The 16,028-nt window shown below is 44.5% G+C and overlaps 1 protein-coding gene and 1 pseudogene across 7 annotated transcripts in view; both read right to left on the bottom strand.

The window, feature by feature from the left end:
* Positions 1-16,028, bottom strand: part of LOC127419864 (zinc finger protein 271-like) — a 263,395-nt gene that overhangs the window by 87,598 nt on the left and 159,769 nt on the right. The window lies entirely within an intron of this gene.
* LOC127420179 (zinc finger protein 721-like) overlaps positions 3,366-16,028 on the bottom strand; it is a 29,314-nt pseudogene continuing 16,651 nt past the window's right edge.

Here is a 16,028-nt window from a genome sequence, read left to right as displayed (position 1 = left end):
AAAAAATAAAATAAAAAATTGGAGTGACATTCCCCTGGCACAGCAGCCCCAACGTGCACCAGGGTGCGAGGGCCCGTTCATCGCTGCTTGCAGCATTTATTATTATTAGGGCCCGAGCACCGATGTGTGAGGACCCTATTGTATCTGCTCCATTTATTATTATTATTCCGTATTCTTTTTTTCCCCAAAGTGAATCGCATTTTTGAGGGCCTAAACATACTCAAAAACTGACGGAACTTTGGACACGCATCAGAAGTGGTGAAAATTTACATCTGATATGGGTTTCAGAATGAGGTGTGGCAAAATTGCTCAATAGTGGCACCTACAAAATTTCAACATTGTGCGCCTCGCGCTACGTTTCAACTACATCTACGAAACTCGGTACACATGTGTAACATGCCAAGACCTACAAATAAGTCTCTTGGATACATGCCCTAAACTCAACAGGAAGTCAGCCATTTAGATTTATCTCTCCAATTTTTGCTCAGTTTTTGCCATTTCCAAGCCTCGTACTTTAACGAACTCTTCCTAAAGATTTCATCGGATCGACATCATATTCGGTCAGTCTAATCTAAAGGCCTTGGCAATGCTAAATTGCGAAGCTTTTAATTTTTCACTGCACGTCGCGGCCGTGGCGGTCTGACAATATTCGATGTTTCGCCATGAAAGAGGAAGTTGTTATAACTCATACATACAATGTACAATCTACACGAAACATCACATGTTTGATAATAGTCCCGGCCTGAACACATCTACATGCCAATATTCAGTTACAGTCATAGCGCCACCTACTGACAACAGCTAATTCCAGGTCTTGTACTTTAACAAACTCATCTCAGAGATTTAATCAGATCAACATAATATTCGGTCAGTCTAATCCAATGGCCTTGGTGATGTTAAATTGCAAAACTTTTGAGTTTTTGTTGAAGGGTGTGTCCGTGGCAACCTGACAAAATAAGATGTGAAACAAATCATATTTTTGAGGCCTAAACATGCTCGAAAGATCATGAAACTTTGCACAAACCTCAAAAGTGGTGAAAATGTACATCTGATACAGGTTTTAGAATTAAGTGTTGCAAAATGGCTCGATAGCACCACCTACAAAACTTCAACAAAGCAGCCCTTGCGCCATGTTTCATCTACACATAAGAAAATTGGTAGGCGTATGTAACATGTCAACATGTACAAAAAAGTCTCTTACAGCCATATCCTAAACTCAAAAGGAAGTCAGCCATTTTTATTTTTCTCTTCAATTTTTGCTCAGCTTTTGCCATTTCCAGGCCTCGTACTTTAACGACCTCCTCCTAGAGATTAAATCAGATCAACATCATATTCGGGCATTCTAATTTAAAGGCCTTTGCGATGCTAAATTGTGAAGCTTTTTAGTTTTGTTTGAACGGCGTGTCCGTGGCGGCCTGGCATACTTTGATGTTTCACCATGAAACAGGAAGTTGTTGTAACTCAAACATACAATGTCCAATCTGCACCCAAACTTCACGTTTGATAACAGTCCTGGCCTGAATACACCTACATGCCAAAATTAAGTTATAGTCATAGCGCCACCTACTGGCAACAGGAAGTGACATGTTTTGATGTATAGTTATAAAAGTCGTATTTGTTGTGAAGTAATAAGTGTCTTACCTCAGGAAAAATGAACTTTCCATTCAGACGCAGCTGATGTAGGCCTACTAAACTGCCTGAGAAAAATGTGTTGTCTTGTTTAAATATCTGCTGTGATATAAGATTCTGTCAGGCTGTATGTCAGTATCATTATTCTGATGTTATTTCCGTGTCTTTGACAAAATTTGTTAACCTTAACTCTCCTGTCCTCTCAAAATTACACACAAATACATGGCCTGAAGAATGAAATACATTATAACATAAAAAGTGCTACAAAAATTGAATGCCGTTCCCCTGGCACAGCAGCCCCAACGTGCACCAGGGTGCGAGGGCCTGTTCATCACTGCTTGCAGCTTTAATTTTTATATACTATTGTACAACCTCAGACGATAATGCAAGTAAACTGTAATACTACAATAGTTCATCTATGCACTGCACACAATAAAACTGAAAACTAACAAAAATGAAGATTCAATAATGATGGGGATGAAATATACTTTATTAAACATTAAAATAATATGAAATGTGCAAAATTATAGTTTCGTGGTAACACACTAAACAAATTAATACGTACATTGCTGTGTTATAAAATTGGTACATTATAAACAACTTGAGATGTTTATACATTTCATGGGGAAACTACCATGTAGAAACTTCACATTTAGTGGCTTTTTAACAGACTATCTGCTAAAAGGACAAAGGAAAGTGATAACATGAACATTTATGTGACTGGGGTAAAAAATGAGAAAATGGTGGTGCGCACACACACACAGACACACACTTAGGGAACCTCAAAACAACAGCAATGTTATTCAGTTATCAGAAGTCATGAATGTAAGTAAACATGTTACAGGAATTTTCCTTGGAAAACGTAGATACATCGGAAGCAGTAAACACGAGTAATGTTCAATTCATAAAAGCATGAAAATCAATATAAACTTCAAAAACCCTACCAAAAAATATCTCCAAACATTTTAACAATTAAAAAACTTTGCCAAAGAGTTAAAAGATAAACGTCCAACCAGACTGCTGCGATGCTGTCCTGAACTGTGACTGAACAGCATCGCTTCCCCCGCCAGAACACACGACAACCTGTACTTCTTTTCTGGGTTTATGGACATGATGTAAAGACGCAAGGATGACTGACACTAGCCTGCGATTTCGCACCAAATCCGACCCGACAGCTAAAAATTACTTATTCTTTTTGTAGGCTTACCGTAGTGAATCTGGGTAAGACAAAGTTATCGTTTTGAACACTGATTTTATGTGTACTCAATCAATAATGGCAAACTCATCAAAGAAATTTCATACTACGCTGCGTATCGAAAGTTTAAGTTTGGTGAACTCTGAACTGCGTATCTGCATGACGAGAGGACATGTGACCAATAGAAGATCAAAACATCACGCACTAACCTTAGTTCAATGCAAAGGATACATACTGTATTTCAATCAGACTCAAACAACTGACACAACTGATTTAGTTGTGTACCAAACCATTCTTGTGCATCAAACTAGAGCTCACTGGCTTCGAAAGGGAGTGAAGTCAATGAACATGAAGTCTAAGTCAGTGTATGGAGGTGATCACTTAAAAGATTGGTTTAAAAAGACTGATTTATTTAGAAATGAAACATCACTAATTTTCTAAGAGGATGCTACTCATTTTGGAAAAATTCCATCTTTGGGTTCATCTTTCCAACTATTTACTTAATCTTGTTGGACCTGAAGATGATTTTTGCTCAGTGTGTCTACTTGGACATGTAAAAAAAAAATTGCCCATGTAGAGTACTTGCTGCCCTGAAACTTTTCCCACATGAAGAGCAGTTGTATGATTTCTCTCCAATACGAATTCTCTCATGTGTTTTCTGGTCTTTTGACTGAGTGAAACTCTTTTCACAGTGTGAGCACTTGTAATGTTTATCTCCATTATGAATTCTCTCGTGTGTTTTCAGGTTTTGTGACTGAGTGAAACTCTTTTCACAGTGTGAGCACTTGTAAGGTTTTTCTCCAGTATGAATTCTTTCATGTGTTTTTTCAGGTCTTGTGAATAAGTGAAACTCTTTTCACAGTGTGAGCACTTGTAAGGTTTTTCTCCAGTAAGAATTCTCTCATGTGTTTTCAGGTCTTGTGACTGAGTGAAACTCTTTTCACAGTGTGAGCACATGTAAGGTTTTTCTCCAGTATGAATTCTCTTGTGTGTTTTAAGTTCATGTGAATGAGTGAAACTCTTTTCACAGTGTGAGCACTTGTAAAGTTTTTCTCTAGTATGAATTCTCTCGTGTGTTTTCAGGTCTTGTGAATAAGTGATACGTCCTGGATACTTGCGTAACCTCTGTTCCCTGATGGAGGGAACGAGACATTGTGTCGATGTTGTGACACTAGGGGTCACTCTTGGGAACCAGAAACACCTCTGCTCTTTGATAAAAGGCCAATGAAAATTGGCGAGTGGTATTTGCATACCACTCCCCCGAACATACGGGTATAAAAGGAGCTGGTATGCAACCAATCATTCAGGTTTTGTGATGAGGAGCCGAGACAAGGTCCTGTCCATTTCAGCAGGTAGTCCAGCATTGTGGCAAGAGGGACACAACATCTCGTTCACTCCATCAGGGAACGGAGGTTACGCAAGTAACCAGGACGTTCACTATCTGTCACTCACTCTACGTTGTGTCGATGTAGTGACACTAGGGGTTCCTATACAAAACGCCACTACTGGCTGAACTGTGTTATGTGAACTGGCAGTGTGTGACGGGCAGATCACTGTGTGCCTCGTAGCCAGCGCACCAGGCCGACACGTAACCTCCCCCAATGCTGTTATGAGTGTCGAACGGCCCTTCGAGGACAAGTCGACTACCCAAAAGATAGAGACAGGCTAGCCCAGTCATGGCCTCTTATCCTCTTTTTTTTCCTCTTCCCAAAAAAAAGGAATTAACCGACTGGGGCCACCAGGTCTACATTGGGGGGGTGCCCCTCCCAAGGGGAAGACACCACAGAGACCACGGGGGGGGGGGGGGGGTGTATTTTGAGTGGAAATATGTCACATGGTCTTGCCGAGCTTTGTCGGAAGTATGTCATGTGGAGAAGTCCCATAGTAGGTCCTACCCTACAGGAGAGAAGTTTCTACAAGCATGGTGACTGAGGCAGAGGAGCCTCTTCCCAAGGAAGATACAGTTTACCAACAGGGAAACGAATTAGCGGAAGATATATGTTGCATGGGGTTACCTATGGGGAACCACCACATGCGGAGCACCTACCCCAGTACAGGGCTTAGTTAGCACATGTACTGAGCCGGCAGCGAATTTCTCCGTGAACTCGTCTGCCACAGGGCTCGGAGGAAATCATCCAGGGAACACAGTTTGTGAACACTACTGGGAGTCAACAGCGCATGTCTTCAGCTCAGGGGAGGTGAAAGGCGCTATGCACAAGCGATACACCCGGCCAGCTGTCCCGGACTTACCTGCTTGTGCATGCCACTACACGGGACGAAACCGGTTCCACCCGGAGATTGTAGAACCTCCCAAAGGTGTTGGGTGTTGCCCAGCCCGCTGCTCTGCAAATGTCTGTTAGAGAGGCACCACTGATCAAGGCCCAGGAGGCCACTACACTCCTGGTAGAATGGGTTCGTAGCCCTGCCGGGGGCGGCATGTCCTGGATGTGATATGCCATTGTTATGGCATCAATGAGCCAGTGGGTGATCCTCTGCTTGGAGACAGCGCTTCCTTTCCGCTGTCCACCAAAGCAGACAAAGAGCTGCTCAGGGACTCTAAAGCTCTGCATGCGATCCAAATAGATGCTTAAAATGCACAGCGGTCACAGCAACGTCAGGGCTGGGTCTGCCACCTCCTGAAGAGATTCAACCTCCTGGCGCCTCTCAGGAACCTGATGATCAGGTTGTGCTTCCCTAAAGACTTACCGTCCACTGTGTCATGGTGTGCCGCTATAGCGGCTACATACACCTTCGAGGTGGAGGGGGACAGCCGCCCTTCCAACCTCTCCTGCAGGAAGGAAAGCACCGATTCGACTGCGCATCTCTGGGGGCTTCGCGTCGGGAAGAACACCACTAAGCGAACAGACGCCACTTCAAGGCATACAGGCACCTCATAGAGGGGGCCCTAGCCTGAGGTGGTAGGCCTCTTAAGTCTTCCGCGTCCCATCCAGGGCCAGACATGGAGATTCCAGAGGTCTGGACGCGGGTGCCAGATGGTGCCCCGTCCCTGAGAAAGAAGGTACTTCCTCAGGGTAATTCATGTGGGGGGGGGGCTGTCGCGAGGAGTGTGAGGTCCGAGAACCATGTCTGGGTGGGCCAGTAGGGTGCTACCAGGATGACCTGCTTCTCCTCCTCCCTGACCTTGCACAGGGTCTGTGCAAGTAGGCTCACTGGGGGAAACGCATATTTGCAAAGTCCTGGGGGCCAGCTGTGTGCCAGCGCATTTTATACCGAGTGGTGCCTCGGTCAGGGCGTACCAGAGCGGGCAGTGGGAGGATTCTTGGGAAGCGAACAAGTCTACCTGTGCCTGCCCGAATCAACTCCAAATCAGTTGGACCACCTGAGGGTGGAGTCTCCACTCTCCCCTGAGGGTAACCTGCCATGACAGCACGTCCGTGTTGAGGTCGCCCGGGATGTGAGTGGCTCGCAGTGACTTGAGGTGCTGCTGACTCCAGAGGAGGAGGCGGCAGGCGAGTTGTGACATACAACGGGAGCATAGACCGCCTTGATGGTTGATATATGATACCGTTGCCTTATTGTCTGTCTGAACTAACACATGCTTGTCCTGGATCAACGGCCGAAACTTCCACAGGGCGAGCAGAATTGCCAGCAACTTGTGGCAGTTGATGTGCCAATGTAGCCGCGGGCCCGTCCAGGAGCCGGCGGCTGCATGCCCATTGCATACAGCGCCCCAGCCCGTTTTGGACGCGTCTGTCATAACCACGACACACCTGGAGACCTGCTCTAGGGGAACGCCTGCCTGTAGAAATGTGAGGTCGGTCCAAGGGCTGAAGAGTTGGTGACAGAGCGGCGTGATGGCCACGCGATGTGTCCCGTGGCACCATGCCCATCTTGGGACTCGAGTCTGGAGCCATTGCTGAAGCGGTCTCATATGCATCAACCCGAGTGGAGTGGCCACCGCTGAGGATGCCATATGCCCCAGGAGCCTCTGAAACAATTTCAGTGGAACCACTGTCTTCTGTTCGAACGCCTTCAAACAGGTCAGAACCGACTGTGCGTGCTTGTTCGTGAGGTGTGCCGTCAAGGAGACTGAATCCAAGCTGAGATAAGAGATGCTCTGAACTGGGAGGAGCTTGCTTTTTCCCCAGTTGACCCGAAGCCCTAGTCGGCTGAGGTGCGAGAGCACCAGGTCCCTGTGTGCACACAACACATCCCGAGAGTGAGCTAGGATTACCCAATCATCGAGATAGCTGAGGATGCGAATGCCCACTTCCCTTAACGGGGCAAGGGCTGCCTCTGCGACCTTTGTGAAGACGCGAGGGGACAAGGACAGGCCAAAAGGGAGGACTTTGTACTGATACGCCCGACCCTCAAATGCAAACTACAGGAAGGGTCTGTGTCGAGGTAGAATCGAGATGTGGAAGTACGCGTCCTTCAGGTCTACCGCCGCGAACCAATCTTGATGCCGGATGCTCAATAGAATGCATTTTTGCATCAGCATCTTGCACAGGAGCCTGCATAAAGCCCGGTTCAGTACTCGCAGGTCCAAGGTTGGCCGCAACCCACCGCCTTTCTTCAGTACAATGAAGTAGGGGCTGTAAAACCCCTTCTTCATCTCAGCCGGAGGGACAGGCTCTATCGCACCCTTCTGTAGGAGGATAGTGATCACCACGCGCAAGGTAGCGGCGTTCTCGCCCTTCACCGAGGTTAAGTGGATGCCGCTGAACCTGGGTGGACGCCTGGCGAACTGAATGGTGCAGCCGAGTCGGACAGTCTGGATCAGCCATTGCATTGGAAAGCGCAAGCCATGCGTCCAAGCTCTGGATGAGGGGGAACAAGGGGACAATCTCGTCGGACGTACCGGCGGGTGGGGCCTTGTGGTGGGGCGGAGCCTGAGGTGCCATGCCGTGACATGGCCGTGCTGAGTTCAGGGAAATCTAAGCACTTTCTTGGCTCCTTGTGACCACCCCTGGAACAGCCTGGGATGGGGGAAGAAGAGGCCTGTCATCGGGGGCGGATTTGTGCCACAGCTGGGTGCGCAGGGGCGGGGAGACCGCCGCTGGAGCGCCAAACCTGCCAAAATGGAATGGTGGACGGTGGTCATGATGACGGCCGTGTGCACCGGGTATGTGACCCAGGGAACAAGGAAACCACTCTTGCTGAACTCTTGGGTACCGCAGCCACTTGGGCATGCAGAAAAATTAAATGAACAAAAGATTCTCCTCCCAGCCCTCCACCGGGGGATAGAGTGGTCTGCTTACCAGCTCCAGAGCAGTGGTTTTTTTTGTCCCTGGGTTTCCCGTCTCAAGGGCGATTCGAAGCCTTTCGCGGGTTCTTCGCGGCCGGCCGTGAGACGGATGGCATCTGCTTCCTGCGGTGGGCTCCACGCCGGGGCCGAGCCACAAGGGCGTGCTGCGGCAGAGCCGATGCAGTCACCGCAGGGGGACGCCCTTGGCGATGGGCAGGCGGGGTGCGAGATCTTGAGCCGCGCCGGGGCAGGATGTGCCGGATAGCCTCCACTGCCAAGAACTGCTGGGCAAAGTCCTCAACAGTGTTGCCGAACAGGCCAACCTGGGAAATGGGGGCACCAAGGAACCGTGCCTTGTCGGCCTATCCCATCTCGACCAGATTGAGCCAAAGGTGGCGCTCCTGGACCATCAAGGTGGACATCGCCCGCCCGAGAGACCGCGCCGTGACCTTCGTCGCCCGGAGAGCAAGGTTGGTTGCCGAGTGCAGCTCCTGCATCAATCCCGGGGCAGAACTACCCTCGTGCAGTTCCTTTAGCGCCTTGGCTTGGTGGACTTGCAGGAGAGCCATGGTGTGCAGGGCGGAGGCAGCTTGTCCAGCAGCAATGTAGGTTTTGGACGTCAGGGACGATGTAAACCTACAGGCCTTCGATGGGAGCTTTGGGCGCCCGCGCCAGGTGGCGGCGCTCTGCGGGCATTGGTGCATCGTGAGCACCTTATCCATCGGGGGGATCGCTGAATAGCCCTTGGCCGCCCCACCATTGAGGCTAATGAGGGCGGGGGAGCTGAGATCAGGACCGGGCAGTAAAAGGTGCCTCCCACAACCTTGTCAGCTCCTCATGCTCTTCCGGGAAGAAAGGAACTGGGACGTGCTGAGGAATGGGAGGTCCGCGGGGGATACCCGGCAGAGGCGGTCCCATTGGGGTCCCCAAATCGCCCCCAGTGCTAGCCGCGCTGGCCTCATTTGTTAAAGCACCCTTGAGGTTCAAACTTGAGGTTTATATCATATTTGTAGGGCTTTACTGGTTGTTTAGATCAGTGTTACTATCAGAAATAATTAATAATTATTTATTTAGTTATTAATTCATATTTAAATTAATTAATTGAATCTAACTCATTAAAACCTCATATGGGGCTCCAGTAAATGTAGCGCGCTATGTTTAGGAGCGGGTCTGATTATTAGCAATAATTCATAATTATCAAAGAGAATTATTAATTATTAAAATCAATAGAACACTGATGAGAATCAGTGTTAGCTTTTTCTAATACTTTAAATCAACAATTATCAAAGATAATCGTTAATTGTTAACATCGATGAAACATTAATTAAAATTAACACTAGCTTCTTGATCATTCAAATTCAAAAATCATCAAAGATAATTATCAATTATCAAAAATCAATAGAATATTAATAAGGATTAATATCGACGGGGCACCACCCTGGAATCAGGGACTAATAACCAGATAGTATAACAGTCTCAATATTAGATTGTTTTCTTAGGAAAATCGACATCCGAAGAACATCGATTTTCGGAAAAAAAACAATGAATGAAGGCTTGAATCCGAGCACTGACATCCCATCAGCATGACACAGGTGTATGCAAAACAAACCAAAACACTTCTCTTTGTAATATAACGAAGTTTATTTATGCAGTGATATCAATTAATAATTAATACAATGCAGTCAATAAACTTCCGACTTAGAACTACAAACTAAACAGTGATATGATTAGATATGAAAATCAAAATAATCCTATAACACATGAGGGGGTGTGTGTGTGTGAGAGAGTGTGTGTGTGTGTGTGTGTGTGTGTAAGGAGGGATGCGCACAAAATGGCGGACATGAATCTCGTGGAGAGTATGTCACGCGAGACTTCCGGCCAGAGAATTTGGCTGCGAATGTGGGCGGAGAGAAACCAGTCAATGGTAGCTTAGGGACAAAGCTGAGCTTTATCACGAAGTTATCTACTAGCCAAAAATGTCTGCGAGAATGTTTGTGAGGGGTCGCGTGTGTGTGTGTGTGTATGTGTGTGTGGTTAGTACGAGAGAGAGAGAGAATAAAGAGATGGCCCAAAGCTGGTTTTGCGATCGTGGGAGAGAAAGCAGCTGTTAGTTTATCACTCAGAGACGCGGTGGACGGCTCGTAAACCGTCCCACAGTCTTTGATTCTTTAATGGTTAAACTCAGTTTGCCGGTCTCACCCGCGATGGCGGAAATGCACAACAGTCCAATGTGGTTGGACTACAATACAGCAAATCTCATTCGTGATAATTAATACCCTGAGTATTAATAATGAGCGGACACGGTGGTCCGTAAACTGTACAAGCAATAACCTTGATACACAAGAATAACACACAATAATATTCTATCTCTGCCCAGATGTAAACCACTTACTTGAATCGTATGAGGACATAAAATGTGTGTTCATCCGTCCTTTAACTCTGACTCGGTTCCTCAAGGCTCAGGTGATGACGGGAGACGTTTCCTCGCTCTGTCAGCGGGTGGTACAGCTGCTGATTCTCGGCGGGCTGGTGGAGAAATCAGCAACGTCGACTTGATTGAAAATGGAAGAGAAATCTTTTATCTCTACACTTCTGCATGCAAACGGATGAAGATGCGGATTGCTCAGCGGTCTCCTTCGGATCCGTTGAGTGTTCAGTGGAACACAGAGTAATCTCAACTCGTCCACCGAGATGGAGACTGTATGGCCACAGTTTCAAGTCATATGTTACTTCGAGGCTACACCTGAGAGCAGCGATGAGCTGCTTTTACACACGGTGGGCAAAGTTGCTGGAAGCAAATCCCGGAAGCATTTCAGAGGCATTTCTACTCCTGATGATATCATGGTTGAGGGGCGTTCTGTTGTGTGCCTCATACAATAGGAGTTGAGAGTTCAATCCTTTAGTGAGCAAGGCTTCATGGGATTTGTAGTCTGTTTTGGACTCCCTTTGTTTGTTTTTGGCATGGTTTTTATCAGTAAGATTTATAACTTTGTATGTGGGCCTGAGTTAGGTTTTACGACTGTGTTAATTAATTAATTAGGCCTGCCTTTTTCTTCTATCTGAATACATGAGGCCCATTTTAGGGGGGTTTCTCTTTTTCACCGATTTATTCTTATGTCTAGACACTTACACTCAGTTTCCCAATGTTCACTCATATAGTATTTGTGATTATTTGTACTTCCTAGACACCCCAGACACTCAGCTGGGCAAAAGGATGCTTTTCTCTCAATACAATACTTTGTACAATTTTGTGAATAATGTTGGGTGCATTGTGCATAATCATATCGACTGGGTACTACCATAAGCTTTTTCAGAGGTGATGGTGAACATACCAGACAGCCAGACATTCCTGATTGTTTTGCTGTATATTCTGCCCATTTGAACCAATCATTCTGATGTTCATTCTCTAGTAATCTTTCTTTTTCTGATATCAAGTCAGTTTCATAATCTGTGTTATTAGTAGGCACTTCTAATTGTAATCCTGCAGTCTAATTTTCTGTCTCATCAGTATAGTTTTTTGGTGACAATGTTATAGATCAGTAATCTGTTCCTCCATAAGGATCCTAATAGTCTTCATAGTCATCATAAAAGGGGTTAAAGATTGAAATGCTAAAAGACCTCTTTTTAATAGATTTATTTACTTGAGTACCTTGTGTTGAATTAACGGCATTATGGAGATCATCTGAGATACCAAAATCCTTCAAGTTGTGAGAGGTCAATGGTATGAAACTCTCCTGGCCCTGGTGAGAAGTGGCGAACAGGAGACCCTTCCTGTCCTGAATCTGGGGAGTTGTCACTGGAAAGCCTTGGGGATTGGTATCTGGAAGACCTTGAGTCTGGGGTAGCTGCTGCGTCAGGTGTACCAACATCAGTATCAATATCAGAACTTCTCCCACTTTCCTGTCCTGTCTCCACTGATTTCGGTACATCCTCCTGCAGCTGTACTTCATCTCTTGCTTCAGCATGCTCAGCTGCCCTAGAATGAGGTATAATAGCATCACTACTCTTTCCCTCCTGCTCTGAGGTTTCCTCTCCTTGTTCTGCTCTGTCTTGGTCATGGGCTTCAGGCTCTCTTTCAGCTTCAGGAGGATCAATGTCTAAATCTTCCTGATCTTCTGCTCTATCTGTTTGTTCCTCTGGTCTTGGTAGTCTCAGTTTAGGCACTCTAGTGCAGTGATTTAAGTGAAACCACATTGCGCTACCTTCTACCTGTACTGCTGTTGGAGTTGCTCTCACTACTTTATAAGGTCCTTGCCTTCTGGGTTCATTCCATCTTCTTCTGAAAACTCTCAAATAAACCTGGTCTCCAGGAACTGTGGGACACAGCACTTCTTCCTGCCTGGGTCCCTTGTTCTGTTCCTGTGAATAAATAGCTTTTTGTATAGCAGTTAATTGTCTCATGTAAGCCCTTAGCTCAATCTGTAACTGTTCTAAAGGTGGGCCTTCATAAGGACCTCTCAAATATGGTACTGGCATGGGTCTGCCTGTTAACATTTCATGTGGTGTTTGATTAGTGATTATATTGGTCTGCATGCAGTATTTCATCAATGCAAGGGGTAGAGCATCTACCCAATTGAGTCTAGTGTCAGCACAAATTTTGTTGATCTTAGCTTTGAGATTTTGAGACCCTAATCTTTGTTTTATTCTCAGCTGTTGTATTACTGTTTTCACTGTTCTTTGAATAAATGCTGAGCCATTGTCAGAACTAATTTGAGATGGTATATCAAATCTTTGAATGACCTCTCTGGTCAGAAATTTGATCACAGTTTGAGCTCCCTGGTCTGCTGATGTTACTGCCTCTACCCATCTACTGAATCTGTCTGTTATCACCAACATGTATCTTTTTTCTCTTATTGATTTTGCCATATCCACATAGTACATTACCAGGTGTTTAAATGGTCCTTCTGGGACTGGTATGTGACCTATTGGTGCAGATCTACCCTTTCTGACATTTTTGGCACAAATTTCACATTCAGCTAAAAATTCATCTACCATTGCCTGTAGATATGGGGACCAATATCTTGTCTTTTTATTTTCCTAATTACCTCCCCCCTTGCGCAATGGTCAAAACCATGCGCATCTGAAATTAAAATAGTAAGGAGTGCTGTTGGAGAAATCATGTGTCCTCCATATACCATTTACATCTCTACTCGCACCTGTTTGTTGCCATACCCTATGTTCATAAGGGCCAGCTTGTTGTTGCATAGGTGCAATATCATCTAATTGGGGTTGTGGCTGAAGCAAAACTGATACTGTTGCCATTACTGCTTCTTGGCATCCTGAGGCCTTTTTGGTGTGTAAGTCTACAGCATTATTACCTTGAATGACAAAATCATTACCTTTTTTGTGTGCTTGACATTTGATGATAGCCAATTTCTTTGGATGCATCATGGCGGAAATGAGCTTGATTATTTGGTCGCCATGCTGAATTGGTGTCCCATCACTCTTTTTGAAACCTCTTTGTTTCCAAACTGCTCCAAATAGATGGCATACTCCATGTGCATATGCAGAATCTGTATAAATAATAACAGTCTGATATTTAGCCAGTAAACAAGCCTCAGTCAGTGCTTTTATTTCAGCCAATTGTGCAGAGCATGGCTGTTCACAATGCTGCAAAATAATTGGAATAAAAATGTTGTCTTCTCTCTTGACAATAGCATACCCAGCATGATTTCCTAGATGGTCTCTGAAGCATGACCCATCTACAAAATAGTCTGTTTCTGCATCAGTAATTGGTGTTGATTCTAGATCTGGTCTTAGACGGGTAAAAGCTAAAGAGTCTATTACACATTCATGAGGTGTTCCCTCCCCTTCTAGAGGGATGAAATTGGTTGGGTTTATTGTTGTATATCGTTTTATGGTGATGTCTGTGTAAGTTAGCAGTGTTGAATATGTTAAACACCTTGCTTGAGTTAAAACAAATCTACCTTGTTCTAAGAGCTCTGTTACTTTGTGATGTGTGTAAATTATCACTGGATAGCCCATTACCACAGTGGAAGCTTTGTCATAAGCAGAATACACTGCTGCAAGCCCTTAATAGCATGGAAGGTAGCCTTGAGCTACATTGTCCAATTTGTTGCTATAATAAGCTATTGGTTGCTTTTTTCTTCCACTGCAGATTTCCTGCATTAAGACGCATGCATATCCATCTCTTCTATCTGCTACGTACAAATGAAATGGTTTAGTATAATCTGGGGTTACTAGACCTGGAGCTGTCTGAAGTTCCTTTTCAATGATTCAAAGGCTATCAGTGCATCAGTATCCCATGTTAACCAAGCTTGAAGATTCTGATGCCCTGTCTGTTTTAATAGAATAGTCTTCTATCCAATCAGCACTAAAACCTGTCATGCCTAAAAATGTCATCATTTGTCCCACAGTTTGTGGTTGGGGCACTTTGCTTATGCCCTCTAATTGGCTTGGCGATATACCTTTAGTTTTATGCGCAATAATTCGTCCTAAGTATTCTACCTGTGGTAGGCAGTACTGTAATTTCTCTTTTGAGACCTTGTGGCCTCCTTCAGCTAATTTAGTAAGCACTTTGATAGAATTTTGGTGACATTGTTCTAATGTTGTTGAACAAATCAACAGATCATCTACATATTGTATCAATGTGCTATCCAATCTAAGATCTTCCAAATCAGTTTTCAAAACTTGCTTGAACACATGTGGTGAATGTTTAAATCCCTGGGGCATTCTAGTATATGTATATTGTTTACCTTGATATGTGAATGAAAAAAGGTGTCTGCTTTCCTCTGCTAAAGGGATGCTGAAAAAATCAGAGCACAGGTCAATACCAGTAAAATAATTGGCAGCAGGAGGAACATTAGTCAACAGCGTATGTGGATTTGGAACTTCTGGAGGCCAGTCTTCCACTACTTCATTAACTGCTCTCAAATCATGCACTAAGCGCCATTTCGATTTGTCTGCTTTTGCAACTGGCAACATGGGTGTATTGCAATGACTAACTGTTTCAATTAACACCCCTGCCTTAATTAGTCCCTCAATTGTCTTTTTGATTCCTTCTACAGCTTCCTGTTTAACGGATATTGTTGTTTTCTTGGTAGATGCGATCCTGGTCTAAGTATAATTCAGATTGGATTAGCAGATTTCACTAAACCTACATCTGTATCATGTTGAGACCACATTTCAGCAGGTACATGTTTTTCCATTTCTAACATTAATTCAACTGTTTTTGAATCCAATTTTTCTTTGGTAATCACCACAACCCTTGGAATGCCTGTTATAGCAGTACAACCAAATGTTTAGGTGTGTTTTGTCAGATGATTAGAAGATTAAAGGATTTTCTGTGGCTTCCCACTTTTTCCTTTCTGCTCTTCTCATCATGGGTCCTAAATCTTTTGCCTGACTTCCCTTACTTACATATAAGGTAATATGTGGAACTAAATTTGGTACTTGAAACCATTTTTCAATAAAGTTACATTCCTCAATTTGTAGTGCTGTTCCTTCTGGCCCTACAATTATGTATTTTGAGCTTAATGGAACTTCTTGTCCTTTTGTGTCATTTAACCATTTCTTTTCAAGCTTTGAGTCCCTTCCTGAATCATATATTATGGTACAATGGAATTCAGTTTTTGGTAGACTTGATTCACAGAGCTGTTCTTTAATGTATTTTCCCCATTTGTTTACAGTTTTTTTCTACATCCTTTCCTACATCTCCTAGCCAATATATGTTTGCTTGTGGCTCTTAAGGTTCTTGAAACTGTGTGACAGTCATTTGTTTGATTCCCCTACTGTCTATGTATATTCCTTCTGGAGAGCACCATATCTGTAAATTCATTTTACATATAGCATCCCTCCCTAGTAGGTTAACAGGTGTTTGTTCTGATATTAGAATGAGAATTTTTATTTCTGCGTCATTTACTTTTATGCTGACTGGAGCTGTAATTGGAATTAGCCGCGTGAGTCCCGAGAATCCTACTGTCTTTACATATTTTCCAGACTTGGGGAGGTGAGAGGCATAATTTGGACTTATAC

The sequence above is a fragment of the Myxocyprinus asiaticus genome, chromosome 29, assembly GCF_019703515.2.
Source record: "Myxocyprinus asiaticus isolate MX2 ecotype Aquarium Trade chromosome 29, UBuf_Myxa_2, whole genome shotgun sequence".
In the NCBI taxonomy this organism is placed as follows: domain Eukaryota; kingdom Metazoa; phylum Chordata; class Actinopteri; order Cypriniformes; family Catostomidae; genus Myxocyprinus; species Myxocyprinus asiaticus.
Note: the sequence above shows the minus strand (reverse complement) of the source record. Positions and strands in the feature narration are given on the sequence as shown.